This window comes from Phlebotomus papatasi, chromosome 2 (genome assembly GCF_024763615.1).
Source record: "Phlebotomus papatasi isolate M1 chromosome 2, Ppap_2.1, whole genome shotgun sequence".
Lineage (NCBI taxonomy): Eukaryota > Metazoa > Arthropoda > Insecta > Diptera > Psychodidae > Phlebotomus > Phlebotomus papatasi.
In genome coordinates this window covers 24,365,794-24,371,483 of record NC_077223.1, presented here as the reverse complement: position 1 = coordinate 24,371,483, position 5,690 = coordinate 24,365,794, and positions in this window count along the sequence as shown.

Genomic DNA, 5,690 nt, shown 5'->3' with positions numbered 1-5,690 from the left:
CTTCCTGTCCGGGAGCAGAATAGAACTCCTACTTTGGTCTGACGAATGTCATACAAATACTTATAACATGCTATCCCCATTGCAAAAGAAAGCGGAATAGGAATAACAAGCGAAAAATTCCTTGGAATTTTCCACTATTTTTCCTTAAAAAATTCCATAGGAATTTTCCATAATAGGTTCCAAGGAAAATTTAATGGATTTATGCTGGATTTTTCCTATAGAATACATCCATGGAAATGCTCGTGGAATTTATGTGGATTTTTCCACCAAAATAAAATGGAGAAGAAATGAAGCTGTCACATGCACCTCATGATTTTACTTCCGAATTTTATAGAAACGGCAAAGATTACGAGGATTATAATATGTTTTTATAAACCAGCAATAACGAATTGACACTTTGAGCAATAAAAAAATATTTTATTAAAAAATTTTTTTTTCCAAAAATATATATTAATTAACATAAAAACAGCATTATTTTAGGTTGGCGACCTATTTAATGTAATCACTTCATTATTATCTACACGAAATGCAGCATCGCATAATTAATTATATTGTAATTTCCACATGAATCACTAGAAATGTTTGCGGAAGGTTTGGAAACAAATTCTAAAAGTTGTCGCAACACCATTTTATTTGTTTGACATTTCAGAAAACTAGTGGAAAAATCCATATAAAACACTATGGAAAGATAGTGGAAATTTCCATATGTTTTTTCCAGCTTATCCCGCGGACGTTTCACGTGTGAGTTTCCATATAAATCTTCCGCGGAATACCGCGGAATTTAATGCTGGAATTCCAGCATGTCGTACTAGTAAATTCCATGGAGCACTATGATTTCCATGGAATTTCCGGCTTTAAATTCCATAGGAAAACTTAGTGGAATTTTAGCGTCAAATTCCAGCGAATTTAGCCATTTGGACGCAAGTTTTCCATTGGAATTTTTGCGGAATTTTGCTATGGGAATATTGCTCCGGCTGGGATCCCCATAGCAAAATTCCGCAAAAATTCCAATGGAAAAGTTGCGTCCAAATGGCTAAATTCGCTGGAATTTGACGCTAAAATTCCACTAAGTTTTCCTATGGAATATAAAGCCGGAAATTCCATGGAAATCATAGTGCTCCATGGAATTTACTAGTACGACATGCTGGAATTCCAGCGTTAAATTCCGCGGTATTCCGCGGAAGATTTATATGGAAACTCACACGTGAAACGTCCGCGGGATAAGCTGGAAAAAACATATGGAAATTTCCACTATCTTTCCATAGTGTTTTATATGGATTTTTCCACTAGTTTTCTGAAATGTCAAACAAATAAAATGGTGTTGCGGCAACTTTTAGAATTTGTTTCCAAACCTTCCGCAAACATTTCTAGTGATTCATGTGGCAATTATAATATAATTGATTATGCGACACTGCGTTTCGTGTAGATAATAATGAAGTGATTACATTAAATAGGTCGCCAACCTAAAATAATACTGTTTTTATGTTAATTAATAAATATTTTCGAAAAAATTATTTTTTTTTACAAAATATTTTTTTATTGCTTAAAGTGTTAATTCGTTATTGCTGATTTAGTAAAACATATTATAATCCTCGTAGTCTTTGCTATTTCTTTAATATTCGGAAGTAAAATCACGAGGTGCATATGATAGCTTCATTTTTTCTCCATTTTATTTTGGTGGAAAAATCCACATAAATTCCACGAGCATTTCCATGGATGTATTCTATATGAAAAATCCAGCATAAATCCATTAAATTTTCCTTGGAACCTATTATGGAAAATTCCTATGGAATTTTTTAAGGCAAATAGTGGAAAATTCCGAGGATTTTTTCGCTTGTTATTCCTATTCCGCTTTCTTTTGCTATGGGGATGTTTCAAACTGACAATTGTCAACTTCAATGGCGTCTTCTTATTTCAATTAAATTTTCAAGTGAAAAACAGTGCTTCAGAAAAATGTAAAAAATGTTGTTGTATAATAACTTTTGACTACAGTGATGGTTTTAGTGAGTGCATTAGGGTTCATGCTAACCAATTATGGGCCGTTTAATGTTACAGCCCTAATATTCTCAGTGAAAAATTAAGATTCAAAGGCTGCCTCAACCACATTCAAGGGCAAACCATGCAGGCGCTATATCGACATCACATTTTCAAGTTCCTCATCAGGAAAAACTGAGGACTTGCGAGTCCTGAATGGAGTAAGCATAGAAGCTTAATGAACAAGAGAATTTTTTGGTGTAGTGCAAAGTAAAACTCATGTTGTAGTTTACACTGAAAAAAATCTCAAATTTAAAACATCATTTTTCGTTCAAAGGCAGACCACTTCCCCTGTATTCAAAAATAACTTAACACTCTAGTTGAGTGGACTATATCTTTGATGTTTATTAAGCAATTTGTATGAAGTTTTAGTATATTGTATTTAAAGCCTAGGCTTTTTAACGATAGCTTCCACCTCACCCCACTCTATTTTACTGTACCCCCTGTACCCCAACCCTACTACATTGAATTGAAACTACTTAGACTAGATCTAATTCAGAAACAGAGACAGTCCATTTTTTTGGGATTGCTCGAAAACGTGTCGTGCGATTTTTTTCATTTTTAGATATGTTTGAGAGATTACTCAGGCGATATCCGAAAATACTATTGAATTATTCCTAAAAATGGTTTTTCAACGTAAAAGGTTAAAAAGGCTCTAGAGAGCGTATTTCTCAACCGAATGGTATCATATTTGGGCTCGTTGGAAAGGTCTTGGAATTTCAGATAAATATAAACTGGTAATGAACTGGTTCATAACTGATAACTAATTTTTATTCTAAATTCAATTATATTACTTCTATGCTATTTTGGACGATCTTTTGAGTGATTCAATTTGCTCAATAAATCGGTTAAGAACCGGTAAAAGATAAATGATACAAAAATACTTTTGAGGTAGAGCATTCAAAGTCACGAGTTCAATAATAATAATAATAATATAATGCTGGCACAACATTCCATGAAGGAACAAGACCTTCCCCCGAAGGGGATTTATAGACATGCGTTATTATTTTTACTTGTATGGGATGGGGTTGTCAGGTCGATGCCCGTGAAATCAAGTGCAGTGAAGCTCACTGGATGCAATCCGAACACCTTTAACGCCAAAAAAAATCCTGGTGACCTTAAGGGATTCGAACCCGGGACATTTGCATCATAGAGTGAGGTCTCTACTACTTGACCCATTGAGTGCCCTCACGAGTTACGAGTTCAAGTTTTCTATTCGAAGTATATTTCGAAAATCTATCAATGTTAGAATTTGTTAAATTAATTTATAAAATGTGGATGGTTTCAAAATCAACTGTTTTCAACGCAAAAGAAAATATTAGAAAATTTCTTATTACATAATTACTTTTTCTTTTCAAATTTTCAAGAATGCAAGGATTCAGTAAAATTTCCATAATTTATATTGTGATACATTTATTTATTTATTTTTATTTATTTAATAACCATGCTTTTGATCTAGTGCTCTTGATGAAAGCAGAAGAAAAATGATACATTTATTAAGATATGCATAAAGACAAAGATTTATCAGAAAGCAATGCTTGCGTCCACCGCCGTCTTAGCGTTGGTGACCAACCTCCAGAGCTAAACGGTGAAAATGCCCTTTCTCAGGTTGTATAAGTCATCTGCATAATTTGAAAGAAAAAAAAAGTCTTTCTGACGTTTAGGTAAAAGCAAAAAAAAAAGCAAACTAAGATGCCAAAAAGGTTTGGACAAGCCGCCGTTTCTCCTCTCTAAAAAGTGCATTCCAGAGAGTAACGCACTCAACAAAAAGAGAGTTGTGAAGAATACGGCTCCCCGATCTGGGCACAACGAGACACGAAGACCTAACGGATGGACCCGGAAGAAGAAATTCTGCCAAATATCTAGGCTGGTGGTATTTGAGAACGTGAGATATGAAATCGACAGCACGTGACTGCAGGAAGGCTGGCAGTGTACTCCCCAAAACTCGGACGTAGTAAGGAGATACGTAATCGAAATTAATAAAATTGAACAACAAATCCAGAAATAAATGCTCTTAAGAGTATGTATGTAGAGTAAATATAAATGCACACCATGATACGGCCATTTTCATGATCTGAAATAATAGAAATTTTAACTGAAATTTGAAAATTTTTGTAGAAATTATTAGGAATCTGTACCTGAATGAATGTATAGATATTGATGTCGTACAATCCAGCAGCTTTCAATCCGTATTCCTTCTGAATCATTCCCAGAATAATAAGAAAAGATTTTTGGTCTTTTAATTTAATATCATACCAATTGGTTAAATAAAGAGTTGTCGATAGCCTTTCGAGTCTGATTTTGATAAATTCCCCAAAGAAACATGGCAAAAATAATTGTATAACTATACAAAAACCAGTGAAATATCCGATAGGATTCTCTGGGCACAAGCGAATGATAAAGAGCGCTGAAAAGCTCAGAAAAGCACTTATAATAAATTGCAAAAATGACGAAAAAGATATAACACTGTTAAAAAGCTTAATGTTATCAACAAGTTTGCAAAATCTCTGTGTGATTATTTTAAGGTCATCAGGATACTCTTGTATGGCATCCTTGTGAAGTGAAATGTAGTCAAATAGGATATTAGAAGCTGCCATAATTTCAATACCAAAGAAAACTATCATCAAATCAATGTAAATCACAGATACACATCCCAAACCAATTAACGTAGTTTGAATTAAGAGCCTAAATTCCAAATAACCTCGAAAGTTTATCGGAATGAATGGTATGGTAATCAAAATTCCATCTTCTCCTTTTAAAGCATTACAAATGGCGAGTAATGCACAGGTTATATAGACTGATGCAAATGCAATCCTAAAATCAATGAAAAAAAAGAATTTTTCTTTACAATAAAATTCTCTGAATTATTAATAAAACAATGATAGAGTTACTTGAAACAAACTATCCAAGAATTGCTCAATTTTTTTAGATTTATCTCAGCAATAACACAAATCTCTTCATTTTCACAATCGGTATAAAGAGATTTAGTTTTGTCCAGTAGCTTCAGTAAATTATCTCGATTATACCACATCCATAATGTTTTAAGAATTATTTGTAAACTTGCAAGAAAGAGTATTTGCGACATTAAAAAATTTGTGGTTAATTGACCTTCAAATTTACTTGCCAAATGTATTAATGAGAACATTAAGCTTAATATCATTGACATAAACGGAGTTTTAATGAGCACAGAATTTTTAAACGATTTATTGGTAACCCAAAAACTTGCAATCGAAATTCCAAGTTCAATCTCTGACTTAATTTTGTTATAAACTTCCAAATGACTTTTTGGGGGCATAACTATTGCGATGTGATTTATAGAAAGCTTCGTTAAAGACTAAAATCTATTCTATTGATTCGCTGTTGTTACTATTGATCACTTCATAATATACCTGCCCTTTAATTTAGAAACTGTATTTCTTTTCATGTGAGTTCAAAAACGAGAAACATATGTTTCTGTGAAGCCTTTTAATTAAACTTAAATTCAAGGTCTTTATAATGCACAAGGTGACCTCTAACTGCTTGCAACTTGAGGTTCTTGGAATTTGAAATGCGTGGAAATTGGATTTTAAGTTTAATAACGAGGGTGGAAAATAGCATTGAGACACTTTTCTTTTATCAAATTCGACTGCCGAGAACAGTTTGCTCGACACAATTCT